Genomic DNA, 15,330 nt, shown 5'->3' with positions numbered 1-15,330 from the left:
CAAAGAATCCCATACTGTTGCAACAGAGAAATCTGTGAGTTGTGGCTAAGAAAGTAATCCTAATTTGTGACTAAACAGACTATCTTCTCTATTCATAACATTAGGAACTTTAGGCACCCTGGCACCCTGGCCCACAGTGCTGGCTGCTGCAGCGAGTGGGGTTGGCTGCCACTAGCTACCAGGCGGTGGCCTTGCGGTGTGCCCGGGGGAGTTGTGGATGGTGGGACAAGGGGAGAGTGTGCGAGTGCTGCATGGGAGCAGTGAGCTCCAGGCTGGACCAGACGGAGCCCCATGACTTGGGTATGAGGGCCTGGCACCTGGGTAGGGATAGTTATTTGTACAAGGAAGGTAACTATCCACTAGAACAGGTTTGCTTCTAACGTAGTAAATCATCAGATCAATATCAACAGTCAAGATCTGGTATTTTGAGATACGTGCTGCTCTAGAACACGGGTCATACTAAAGTATATAATTTGTTCCAAGTTCCACAGCCTGTTTTTCATAGTTTTATTTCTAGAATATGTATTTTTTTTAAATTGCATTCATTTATTATTCAATGGGATGTGATATTTTCCAGTTATCTTTGATGCATTTTAGGTAAATAACAGCAACAAAAAGAGTTTGAAATGGACATATCTCATATCTGAGGTGGAAGAGCAATAAATAAATAGATAATAATTTAACAGTAGGTGATAATGATGGAGCAAATTTCCCATGTCAAATTACAATGTATACCACATTGGAGTAGAACTGTAGATACAATTTTAAGTAGCCTGAGCAGATGAAAAATCAAAACTTGTTTGAAACATAACATCATTACATTAGTGTCAGAAGAAGCAACTAGCATTTATTCCCTGCAAGGAAGTCATTTGGAGAGCTGCAAAATTTGTACCATTTCTGCAAATCAGAGAAATATATTCATGACACCTCTTCTGGCATTTTATTTATTAACTGGCTATACCTAAATAGAAAAGGTATAATTCTTGTTTCAAAGCTAGCTTATTGCACCTAGTTTCCAATCACTTACAATGTTATTTCTGGACACATAGACCATGTGCTTTCGGATTCCACTTTTGATCAAATTCTGAGCTAACACAGAACAAATATTTTATTTTCAGATCATGAATGAGGTACCAGCTTTAGTGCTTCAACTAACAAGAACTGCTCTAAAAGTTTCATATACTGAGTGGACTGACAGGAAAAAAAACCATACCACCTCTATTCCTCCAATACCAAGCAACCAGTAAATTGAAAAAGCATGATACTGTTTGATTCTGTTTCAGCAGGGGAAAAAGTAAAAAAAGTAAAAAAAAAAAAGGTTTAAAGCTTAACATACAAATGCACTGGTGCATAGGGAGGTATCAGCATGATTTGAAAAATTAGTTCAGATGGGGTTAAATTGCGCACTGACACTTGACTAATATTTCATCAGGTCGGTTTCCTGCTCAGAAATAGAACGAGACAGGGAGAACATATGAAACTACCTCAGAATGATGAATAGGAAAAGCAGGGATTTTTGTGGTAGATTTTTAAAGAAATGAACACAGCAAAAATAAAAACTCCAGGGTAAATTAACCATTTGAAAGAAATCAATGTTTCTCTCAAAAGCTTTTATCTGCTCTCGGTATTTCCCGTTTCTAAGTCAGAGCCCATCATGGTATCACATTCATCCATGATGTGGGAACTAGCTGCTTTTAAAATGGACTCTGTTTTATAAATGTTGCTTTATATTAATGCAGACATTCATAAGCCAATACAACAATCCGTATACACAGCAGCATCCCTCTGCATCACGGCTGCAGGTAAGGTCACTGCTGTAAGAAAGCAATATTCCTAATAAAACCTGGAGGCTGAGGGTCTCGCCATGCTGGTAAAATGAACATTAATTGAAAGGGAAAGGAGTGCCTAATAACAAAATCCATTTGTCAGCTGTTCTCTAGAGCTGAAGATGAAAGGTTCAAGCAAAGTAGGAAAAAGCGATGAAAAAAAAATCACAGAGAATATAATCATTTAACTAATTGTGCCCATTTTGTCTTATCTGCATTCATCTAATTGAATTGCCCTCTTCTCCAAATTCTTGATTGTTTAGATAAAGTGCATTTTATGGAATTATCAAGACTACCTTCTGCAGCACAATTTTCACTCAGAAGGCACATTACAAGTATTTCTCAGATTAACCTCTTTTTAGTTTGTGAAACACCATGTTATGAACAGCCCAGTATACTCTCCCACTTTGTGCCTGTAAGCTTTCAGGTCCAGAAGAACTTATTCCTTACTTTGATTTGGTGTGGTGTTTAGTTATGATATTATTTTTCTCCAGCTATATGTCAACAAAGAAAAGCTTCCTGTTAGAAAATAGGAAAGCAAGGTTTGGAACAAACACAACTTTGGCAAGGAATTCTTTCTGAGGGAAATTATATACCCATAAAGCTAGTTAGACCATCTGTTTAAATCACTTCAGAGGCATTCAGATACTCTTAGGAAGTCCATTTTCATAAGATCATGGAGAGGAGGGGAAAACGTGACCTCTAGATACCTCAACTTCTTTAGACTCCCAGGAAAATTAAATATAATGACTTTCCAGCCAAAACACTTGGAGCCAAATTGCTTTCTCCCTTAGAGAAATTAATTATATATCCTGAATGATTGCCTTCAACATGCAGTAAGCAGACTTGAAGCTTCCAAAACATCCTTCAGTGCAGGAGTGGTGGAATCTCAGCACAGCACACAACAGCCACTGCTCTAGATTTATTCTGCAGTGCTGCTGCAGGCTGCCACTGTGGTTGTTCATAGTGCCAGCTGCTTTTCATCTACGAGGTCAGATCTGGAAGCAGCTACTGACAACATTGTGCAAGACTAACATGCTATGCTGAGGAGAAGAGCATCGTATTCCATCTGCAGGCTGCTGTCTCATTCACTTTTGTGAATAATAACGGAACTGGTCACTGCAACAACATTCTGACATGATATTTTCCTCAAATATTTTCCAGATTCTTTTCAGAGGAGGAAAACCTCTTAAATGTTTCACATACCCACCACTCACTCCCCTTCAATCATCACTACCCCCCAAAATAACAATGATTTATTTAAAATATAACACTCCTTGGAGGAAAAGAGTAGTAAAGAACTTCCAGGACATGCTCTTACACACAGCTAGAACAACCTGTGAAGCTGCTGTCTCCCAAAATCCCCCGGCTCCTATATTATACACTGCCATTGCTTGAGCCACCTTGACTTTTTCCAGACCCTTCCACTAGCTGTTTTTTTATCATCAAAATAACAGAAGGACATCTGCTTATGTTGTGGGGTTGCTTTTGAGGTGCTAGGAGTGACATCAGGCTTGCAAGCTGAACCTGTGTGATGAGTAATGAACCTGTGTGATGAACCTGTGTGCACACATGGAAAAATTTCCTTACCTCCACCTGTGTCATGTGCAGTTAAACTGTCCATTGTTAGAGCAAAGAAAATGAAATCGTCAAGACTCCAGTACAGAATGGTTTGCTTTCCCGCTATATAAAGATATTCCTACTACAAATTTCAGCTATTAAAGAAGAAGTTTGAAAGATCTGAAGAAATACATTAACGTACTTTGTGGTATAGGTTGTAAGCAGCAAGTTTGACATGACTTTGGAGAGCAGCAGAGGTAAGCAATCAGAATTGTGTCTTCCAAATGAATCCCTCAGAAGATATGAATAGCTAATAAACCAGCAACAGCCAAATGTTCTTTCCTGTTCTAACCAAGAAAGCTAGATAAGCACCTACAACACAGCACCCTTTGGGAAAATCCTGGCTGAGATCCACAGTAGATTTCCATGTAGTTTGACTTCAGCTTGCTGATTGAACTGTCCTTTTCCTCCACTAATGCCACAGTTGCCAGCATGTATCCCTAGGGTCCTTCTATACCCAACATACTTTTTAAAAAACAAACAAACAAAACAACAACAATGAAACAATAGCAAGTTATGCAATGACTGCAACAGTATAAGATGAGGAATTCATTTTACCAAATTGTTAAGCCTGAAGCAGAAGGGTGTTCTCGAACCAGTAGCTGTAAAATACCCAAACCATTAATTGCAAAATCCAGGTTAATGACAATACAGTCAGCTTGTCGTGATGTGGGGTCAGATAATGTGTGCTGTGGATCAGCCAGGTTTAGCCTTTCCCCAGCTTCCCTGACTACAGTCACTAACTCCTTGCACAAGGATTTACAAGTTTTTGCTCAGCCTGTTACTGTTTAAAATTTATGACAGCTCCTACAGAAATCTGTCTAGAGGTTTTTTCAAAGTGAATGTTCTAAACACAGTCTCTAAATGAGAGGTAGTTACTTAAGAAAAAAAAAAAAAAAAAAGAAGAAGAAGAAAAAAAAAAAGGTATGAGCTATATGGGAAAGTCTACGTATATGTCTTCATAGGTCTTTTGTCAGCAGAGACTCAAGACAGAGTTGTGTTTAATTCCTTGTCCTACCACATTTTGCCATGTAGTAGAGGTTAATATTGACATATCTTTTCCTTATTTAATCCAAATTATAATTTTACTGAGATTACGTTGGTGATTTTGGTGTTGTTTTTTTGTTTGTTTGTTTTTATTTTTATTTTATTTTTATTTTTCCCTAGATTTAACCTCAACAGTGTCATCAGTGAATACAGAATACCATGCTAAAACCTGATAAATCAACTCTGCAAAAAGGCAGATTGATGATTTTAGGCTAGATGTGATGGTTAAGTCAATATGTAACTTTAGAGTCATTTAATCTAGCTAAAGAAATTAAAGCTTTAGGTGTTCTGCTTGCAAAGAAAATACTAAAATTATGAGTTTGGTGAACACCAGTGCAGAGCAGATAATTTAAAACAGCACCTTGGAAAAGTACATAGATCTCTGCTGGTCTCAGACTAATATTATATTAAGATACATCATTACCTTTAACTTTTTTTTTTTTTTTTTTTTTTTTGAGGGAAATCTCTTGCTTTTATTAGTTTCAGAACAACTGGCCTGTTAAGATCCAAGGTTTTCTTCTGACAGAGTTAAATGTTAGGTAAAGTTTCTAGTCAGACGTCAATATGGCGAGTGAGAGCTCATAAAATTCAGCAGAAGTTCCAGCAAACATACTGTGATCACTTCTGAGGTGACTGTGCAGTTTGATAGATTGCAATTATTACCAGTTAAATGTTCAATTCTTTCCACAAAGTAATCAGCCAACAAAGATTAGCTCATTATGCAAATGCAGACAGTGAACACTGTGTGCACAGTGGTGTAGCAAAGATGCTGCAATGGCAGCAAGCTACTTAAGGTACAGAGAGAAACCAGAATTTAAAACAGTAAATGTAATAATAAAAAACAATTAGAGGGAGTGTAAACATTAGGTCTGAGACTAAGAAATTAGAAAAGAAATAACTATCAAATTAGTATGCCAGCATGGAGTTGGAAAGCAAGGGCCTTCATAAAATAATCAGAGCACAACAGAGACAATCAGAATTTAAATTTGCAGTTCCAATGGATATGAAAGTATTATCCGCTTGCAACAAAAACCAACCTCAAGGGGTATATGAAATCAACAGAGCTCTCGCCCTATTGGAGAACAGTGCCTTCTGTGCAATGTTGCCTTGTGTTTATGCAGCTGACAGTTTCTTGACAGAACCGTTTTGATAAAACTGACAGTGTGTTGAGCTTCAGGTATCTCTTTTGAAACACCTTAGAATGAAGAGTTTTGCATAAACCCAAAGCAGGTATTAAAAACCCTGCTTGGCCTACCTGAGATCAAGCTCTTCCCATTCTCCCATCCTGTCTGCTCTGGGAGTGCTGGCAAACCCCAGCAGGAGCAAAGAACATCAGACAGACTTGCAGCTCAGGCTGTAAGCCAACAAGGCCCAGCCCAGACAGAAAGATAAAACTGGAGATTGGATAGGAAACATTTTCTCATTCTCTTTTTTAAAGAGTTTCTGGTCCACATCTCACTCTGATGCCAATAGGAGAAATGTATTTTTATTTTACAATTGTGATGATATTACAATAAAGGCAATTTTCCACAATACCAAAGGTATTAGGACCAAGCTATATATGAACCCTTTTGTTAATTTGCCTTTGATATTGTCAAAATCACTGCTAATCTCTGATCTAACTCAGTAGATACTTCAGGCTCTGAAATTTCAGCTAGGGAGATTTCCATACTGAGCCCAACCCCATTTTAAGCCCTTGCTCTAATCAAAAGATGCAAGCTGCAGCCAAAACCTTACTAAAATTCTAAAATTTACACTTGAATATTCCATAATTCCTAAAGCTGTACAGTATTATACCTAAATTTTAGGTGTATTATCAGTCTATCTGCCCATGTACAAAAGAGATCAGTAAAACAAATTTAAACTAGCTACATGTATTACGTTTCTAAAGAAACTCTAAGGGCTCATTTTTTACAACCAGTCTAAGGCCACTGTGCACCTGACACCAGTCCTCATTTGTGTTGCTTCAGTTCCCCTCTAGCTGTTTGCCTGTAACAGCAGGGATGCAGTAGGCTCATCAAGACCTGTAGTTTAAGCAATAGAAGTTCACTCACTGCAAGCCAGAGTTCTCTGGTGTAAGCTTTATATCTAATGACTGACCCAGAATTATATTAGCACTTTAGATACATACTTAAGTAACATTTCTACTCATTCTTTTTCTGCTTAGTCTCCAGGAGCCAGGCAGGAGTTTGCAGAGCTGTAGGCTGTGTGAGGCCATAATTTGGTAGGGGCTCCATCATGGCATATGCTGTTTCCAACATGGGTTCAACCCTGCTGAGTAGATCATTTGAAAGATAAAAGGCCTTCGTTTTTCTTTAAAATGGTTTTTTGAACCTTTGCCAAATATGAACTAGGCATTTTGCATTTGAAGCTATGATTTCAAACTTCAAAAGCAACAAGGAAGGCACCCCCACAACCTCCTATGGAAACCACACCAAGAACAAAGCAGTAAGAATACTTTGGTGATCACTCCCAGACGTCTGTATAAATTAATACTGCAGCTTCGTTTTGTCTGCTCTCTCCCCCTCCCTTCACCCTCCTTCTTCAGCAAATGCTAGAATTTGTTTTCAGTTTTGTTCCTTCCAACATCCCTTTCAAGTGTTCACTGCTAGAATGTTCTTTAATGATAAGATGATACTTGCATGTGTATTAGTGCAGTACAAGATATCAGCCTGATCAATTCTGCTTATTCACTTCTGAAGTATGGTACCAGCAAGCCCACCAATTTGTCTTGCAGACTTGCAAACACAGTCTAAAAACACCTCTACCTTATACGCTAAGTTATAGTCAATATTCACAGGCTGATACACAATTCTGTTTCTGATTAAGTTATCTGAATGCTCCATATAAAATCTTGGCAAAAGATCTAACAAAATTTCTGTTTTGCTTTACCAATCTTTCACAACATACAGTTTCTTCCAGCAGGAGATTCCTGTTTACCTCAACACTCTCCAGGATACACCTTGGCATCTCTAATGCCTGTAATCAGTACAGATAAACCAAACAATGTGAGTTTTTTTTTTGTCATGCTCTAAAACCAGGTTGCATTCAGACTGATCGATAAATAGTCCGCTGTGTTTATAGTCTGAGGTCCTGTTGTGTTGTCCTGTGCCTGTACTTTCAAGGCTTTTGTTATCACCCTGGGACTGTCATCTGACATCCTTAAAAACCCTAAATGATGTTTCCTCAGAGGCAGTTTCTGAAAATGTCTGCACACCTTAATGACGACTGCTACACATGCTTGCTACAGGGCAACTAAAAATTCATTCTGTATGGCAGAGGCTCATTAAAAGAATTTATATACACAATATTTCCTCGACTACTCATTTAATATCTCTATGTTAACTTCATTTGTATATGTTTGATTTTTCTTTTTCAGTTTATAACATTCCTCTTCTCTTGAAATGTTTCTCCATATACACGTACATGTACTATACTGTTTGGACAAGTAAGACAACTAGCTTTAGGACTTTTTGGTTAGCAATGTTTGTTGTTATATCAGAACACACAAGTATCCTGCTGCCTCCAGTCCAAGCACCCTTCTTCTCACCATGCATAGCTTTACTCTGGAATTCACAGCACTTTTTCACATATTGCAGACATTGCTTTCTCCACCCATTTTAAAAAATAGATTAATAGTTCAATATGTCATCTATCAGTACTAGGTATTTTCATTTCTATACCTAAAAGTGGTTTTACTCCATGGTACGTACTTCCTATGATTAATATTGTCATGGAAGTATGTAAATTCACAAAGCTAAAAACTTCCTTAGCCCATGAGCATGTATGGTATTCAGCAACTTCTGATTTTACTGAGCACAGAATACCTGGAAAGCAGAAGTGCCTCTGGCATTTCTGTTTCAAAAAACATCCAACAACCAACAAAATTTAATCTTAACCTAACTGGTGTTTCAGAGGTGGGTGCACCCCTGTTGCTGAACAGTAATGACTGGTTTGAAAAAAAAAAAAAAAAAGTATCTTATAAGTAGTATCTTATTGGATATCTTTTCTTTTCTTTTCTTTTCTTTTCTTTTCTTTTCTTTTCTTTTCTTTTCTTTTCTTTTCTTTTCTTTTCTTTTCTTTTCTTTTCTTTTCTTTTCTTTTCTTTTCTTTTCTTTTCTTTTCTTCTTTTCTGTTTTAGAGCATATTACTGATACAAATTCTTCTGTATCAAGCAAACCAATACTGAGTATACCACAGCAGACCTTAATGCCGTTTACAAAGACAGCCCCAGGGGAGTCATTACTACCATCCATTGACATAACCCAGTGTTTACGGTTCAGGAGGATTCTTTCCCTGGTAGTGGATCATGTCTTGAAACAACACGGAGTACCAAACTGCACCATATACCAGCATCAGGAGGGCTTTAATGAGAGCAGAAGCTCCTTTGCATTACCAATATTCTTAGCATTTTCTTTTTTCCCTTGGAGATCAGACTTCATAAGGAGCCTACCATCACCATGTAAGCATTTTACATCTTCTTCAGGCAAGTGGACAGGCATTAATGTGCTGAGGTGTGCATCAGCCAGCCAGGTGTACTTTCAGTACCTACTGCCAGACATGAACTTTCAGCCATTAAGCGTTCATGCTGAGTTCACAGTGGCCTCCAATAATGTCAGGGTAGTTTTCTCAGCAATTTCAGTAACTTGGTAATTCACCTTTTGTTTTTCCACCTTTGTTTTTATGTAGAAGGTAAGATTTAATGGCACATCGTTCACATACACAAAGTGGAAATGATACAGATACATTTTGTTTCCCTTTGTCAACTCAGTCTTTTTTTTTTCTTTTTTTTTTTTCTTACTGTTCTTTTAATAATAGTGGCAGTACTTGCTGTAGGGAGAGCACTGAGATTTTTTTATTTTTTTTTTAAGAAGGAATAATCATCTTACTGTTACAACTATCTTATTTACTAGTTACACATGTAAAATGATTAGAGAAAACACTTGAAATGTTACATTTTGCTTCAAACTATCCAAGCAACCCTCACTAATTGCATTGATTGTTACAAAAATGCAGATCTCAAATTACCAATTATCAATATTTCTCACCTTTCCAAGAAAAGCAAAGCACTTGTTCCAATAAAATTAATTAAAGATCTGAATCATCTAAGTCTGAATCATCAAAATTATGTTATTAACAGTCCAGTTTCATTTTATTGCTACTGACTTTAGCAATAAGTCAGTAAGAAAAACACTTTTTCAATACACACACATACAAAGAAAAAAAAAAAAAAAAAGAGCCACACATTAAATCCTTCCTTATTTAGTTCAAATGTACTTTGCTTTATTTGATTGTCATTTTTTTTTTTTGTTCTTCCTGCCTTACAATGTTGCCTGTAATGATTAGCTTTAATTTAGTGCTAAGCACCTAGCATGGCACACCTGCACTACACCAAGGCCAGCTTTGCCAAGGGTTGAATTTTTGAAGGTCCCAGATAGTTCATCCCAAGCTTTTTAATGTCATCCTACCTTGAGTTGACTACACACCACGGTGCGATCTACTCTTCTAGCTGTGAGGATGCCTGGTAATCCTATAGCATCAGTGAGAAAAAAACAGAAGGACTTCATGAGCAATAAATCAATGTTGGATACACAGTGTGTCAGGGGAATTGACATTTGCTTCCTGTTGATTACAAGAATTGATCATTTTTCAACTATAGAAAAGACTTGGTGCCTTAGCCTCTTTGAGGTACTTAGGATGATTCTCCATGCTCTCAGAAATATGTGAAACATAATTCCTTTTAAGAGAAATGAAAGTCATCATCAGAAGCTCAGCCTTCTAGATAGGGGTGAAATATAATTTGTTCATTTTGCCTGACACTGTGGTCTTGAACAATGGATTTTTTAGTGCGTGACTGACAGGAAATGAGACTCTTTTCACTGGGTGTCACTGCCAATGAATTGATTTGGTATAGCAAAACTAACTCAGACAGCTAAAAAGGCAGATGAGGAAAATAAGTAACTATTCATATTGCTTTCCCAGCCCATTTAAGAAGTGATGCAACTCTTCAGGGAGCCTTCCTTTACAAGCTGTCAGTTATTTGCTGTGAACATAGCTGACTCTCATTAGATTACCATTCCTTACCCTCATTCAGAATGAAACTTGTCTTTACCAAATATATCGAAAGATTACATTTCCATAAATAAAAGTTATGATTCTGAACATAATCAGCGCATGCAGAAACCTTTACAGTGCATGGCTAAAAGTCTCAAAAGTTGATGATTCTTTCCCCTTCTCTTATATGCCAACAGAAGAGAAAACTGAAAATTTCTATACATTGTTAGTATCTTAGGAAGAATAAGAAATACCACTTTTTTTTTTTTTTTTTTTTTTTTTTTTTTCCATTATTGTGAAGTCCTGATTTATTCTTTTATTAATAATGTAGCTAATTTATGGCTCCATGATTATCTCATTAAACAAAGTGATCCTATGCAAAACTAACAGGACACTCAGATATTTAAAAAACTTTATGACCCACCATTTCGTGATGCAAATTTCATAGCTCGGACCTACTTTTTTTTTTTTTTTTTTTTTTTTTTTTCCTGTGGGCAATGCTCACCTTAGTCCACATCACTTATGCAAAAGTAAATTCCACAGTAGCACAGAATTATAAGGTAACTCTGGGTATCAAATGCTAAACTGGTGTACTCTTAAAAGTGAGCCAGATGGAAAAAAAACACCACACAGACTTAATGATGTAGGGTGCCAGCCTGTGCTTCTCCTTCCAAGAAAGTGTGCAGATTTCTACATGCCTCTAATAGATCTGTAGCTTTTATGATTCGCAACTAAGCTACAGAAAACTGTTTCATATTTTGTTATTTATTTGTGCAAACATAACACCTGACATTGTTGATCTCCTTATGATTCATGCAGCAGAGCCTCAAGAGTAAGACATTTACAGGCTCAACTTGGAAAGACCTTTGCTGAAAAACTATTCCCTTTTGTTCTTTCTTTAACTTCAGTAAAATCAAGAGCAACCCTCAAAACATAGCCTATCAGGTACCCTAGAGTCCAAAAAGCATTCCCTTAGGCTAAGTTGTTGCTTCCTGCTTTAGGCATTACAATATACTGACACACTCAACAACTCCTGTTAGCAAATATCCCTATACTAAAACTTCTCCCACTTCCGCAGATGAAAAGGGAAAGGGGAAGGGGAAGGGGAAGGGGAAGGGGAAGGGGAAGGGGAAGGGGAAGGGGAAGGGGAAGGGGAAGGGGAAGGGGAAGGGGAAGGGGAAGGGGAAGGGGAAGGGGAAGGGGAAGGGGAAAAGTTTTGGTTCACCAACCCCCAAGCATCACAACTTTTTATAAAGCACAAAACACTGGTTTGAAAATCTATTTCTACACAGCCTTTTGGGACAGTGTAATTTCTATTCTACAACAGCAAAGGAATGATTCTCCCATGCTGTCTCCTGGCAGTGGTGGTTATACTACATCTTTCAAAGCTGTTATCAGTTCATAGGGAATACTGATGCCTTTCTGTTCAGACTAGCACAATTTGACAAGGAAATCACCCTTTCCTGAATTTAATTCAGCCCATTGGCATTTTCTAGGGCATTGAGCTCCCACCATCCTCACAAAGCCAAACCCATGGGCAGAATACAAGCAGGGTGGCTTAGTGCAATTCCACCTCAGCTCCCTCACCCACTGCAGTACATGCAGGCTATACACCTTACAAACACATATAGATGTCCCCTTTGCGTGAGAAAGGTCTTTCCTGAAAGAAGGAATACATGGTACTGTACTGCAATGAATGTCTATTTCATCTGCCTATTATGGTCACATATCTCAACTCTAATAAACCATTACACCTTCATCCTCTCATTCCCCCCATCCCACTAAAATCAATTCTACAATGATTTACAGTTACTGAGAATATTGTCTCTGTCCTATAACTCCATTTTTCTTTCAAGAAGAGATGAGAAAACTCCTGGCAAGATGGATGAAACATTAAATCTGAGCAGAGCCAATGCTGTGTTGATATTGAGTGGTCATGGTTTTGTCTAAATTCATGGCATCTACAAAAATTAACCCATCTCAGGAACTGTTACTTCAACTGCAGTGAGGATCATAACGAGGAATAAGCCTGAACAATGACGTCAGCAATAAGCAATGTGTATGTATATAAGCAAGAAAATGCATGGGTATTGTAATGTTGTGATGTGATGTAACGTGATGCCTTAAGTAAAAAACAAAGCAAAACAAAACTTCTTTCTGCCTTTCTCTGCAACACACATATGTAATGCAGACAGTCTCTGGTTATCACAATGAGAGTTAGTGTGGAGTATAGGTAGAAGTGTTACACAAAAGCTGAAATAAGCTACAATTTGAAAAACACTCAGAATAGGATTTTCAAAAGCCCGTTAAGAAGAATGGGCTATTCAAGAAATCCTAAAGTGCTGTTCTGCACCTTTGCAAAAGTTCAGACTTCACATTTCAGTCACAGAAATGAGTAGCAAAAAGAGCAAAAAGGGCTTATCTTTTCTGTTCTCAGCCTCACTCCAAGCTTTATTAGTAAAAGCCTAGTCTCCATTCTAGAATCACAAATTGAATTCAGCTGAAAAGATGTAGTGCATTTGGCCTCTAGTTCCCTTACACTCAATAAATACAGGAGGTTTCAACTGCTGTGAAAATTGTTTCAGGCCACATCTGGAAAGCACAGCCCATGTGGAAGGTGATAATTCAGTATAAAAGACAACGATTTCCTCCTGGTTTTAGGGGATGAGATGTCATAACTTCGACTTATGTGACTTATTCTGATTTAGCTAATGAGGGCACTATAAACCCAAATGATGCTAGCATTATAAAGAAGTGAGACTGACTTACTCATTGCTTCTGGCTTCCCTCAGAATGTATACCCAGCCTCTGGATGTGTAATACACAGACCTGAAAGAAACTAATCTTACTTGACTGAGTGAAGACAGCACAGACTGTTTTGTTTTTACCACTTCAGTAATGATTCTTCCCTGCTGGGTTTTCTGTCAGAAACAAAGTGAGTAGCTTTCTTCTATTTGAAGTACGGTTAAAAGATTTTCACCTTGGAACGAAAGGAAAACTGCCTGAATCTCATCAATCCGGAGCTAAATTAAATGAGGATGGAGACCATGTCTTTTAGCTGTCACTTCATCTCTGAGTAGGCAGACCCCCACTATCTCCACTGATGGACAGATGCATGGGGACTGCATAAAGAAAAGTGGCCAAGTCCTTGTTAAGATGAAACACTACATGGTATGACAAAAACCCACTTCAATAGGAATCTTTCTGTCTGCAGTCACCGGCTCTCTATTTTTATTGTTGGGGTTGAATAATAATTGCATCAATGAAAGACTATAGTCTTGTTCTGTTTAGGCACCAGTTTACCTGCATGGACAACAGGTGGAGTAAGAGGACAACAACTCCCTTGTGGTAGCATCTCTTTGGCAGTCCAAATGTTCTGCATGATTACATAGTCCAACCATCTACAATATTCCCATCCTATCCCATGATGACAGCAAAGAACTGGACTGTGATACTTCTGCACCTGCCCAGCAAAAGTTAATACGCATTGTAAAAAAGGTTCTGCTTTCTACTATCTAAGATCAAAGTAGGAGATGTGACATTGAATGCCTTGAATGTAAATGTGTTGCCAGGGAAAATACACTGGTTCTGAATATTCAGGGTACTGTTTACTTGCCTCTTTACTGCTCACTGGGGGTCTTTCCTTATCTCTGCCCCAAAACCAAACTGCTACTTAGTCCGAGAGCCAGGCACCTTGATCCCAAATCTATCTAGTGATACATAGAATACATCCCTACCTTCACAAGAACCAAGGAAAAGCAATAGACATGTCTAAAGTTACCACCATCTGTTTTCTATCATGCTCAAGTCTCCTCATCACATAATGAAAAAGCCTGCGTATACACAGCATCTAGGCTGTATGGACAATTTTGAGGGAATGAGTAGTATAAGTTCAATCAGGACCACTCCAAAAAGCACAGCATAAATACTCTGAACAAACCTAGTTGTAGATAAACTGAAGATTAAAGGGTAAAGCTCTTTTCCTTGGAAATAAGGATTAAAGAACTAATAAGAAAAATGCTTTGACAGAAAATTCACAAATCTTCAGGCCAAATAAATCATTTATGACTGTGTACTGCCTCTGTACTTAACACAGGCCACACACCTTACCCAACTGACAACTTCTATTTGATCTCTACCTCAAAGTCTTGATTTAAGGCTCAGGTATTAAAGGGTAGTCATGCTGCTTGATGGCCATATTTAATTGCTATCCTTAAGATAAGCGAAAAGTAGCAGTATAATTCTTATTATGCAGACATATCTGGTTGAACTCTACCCTTCTTTAATGTTTTGCTTTTTTTCTGCTATTTTAATAAGCTACTTGGTTTCAGAAATCACAGTATCTAGGTATCTCCATATTGTAGTCAATTCACCTTTTGTCACTTTAAAATAAAGCAAGCACTAAGCTGACTGAGCTTCTTAAATCTCTCACTAAAGTGGAGTCTTTACTGTTGTGGGGTTTTTTATTTTTTATTTTTTTTCCTCTAGCACTAAAATCACCTGATTTCTTTGTTAAACCCTTTCCAATTTTTAAATGTGCTCTTTAAATTGTGGACATCTTCATTGGTATAATTCTGCTCCTGCATCCAAGGACCATGCATGTTCTAGTGCAGATGGTAACTCATTTTTATCCCTGGATGCATCTTTCAAGTGTAGCATGTTTTTTATTTATTTATAGATAAATGGCTTTGCTAGAGAAGAGCTCCAACATGCAACTGTTAAAAGTGATAGCATAAGTTGGAAATCATTGCCCAAACTGTAGTCCTTTTTTTTTAACCAAACA

Source organism: Netta rufina (assembly GCF_964035555.1).
Source record: "Netta rufina genome assembly, chromosome: 3".
Lineage (NCBI taxonomy): Eukaryota > Metazoa > Chordata > Aves > Anseriformes > Anatidae > Netta > Netta rufina.
Note: the sequence above shows the minus strand (reverse complement) of the source record.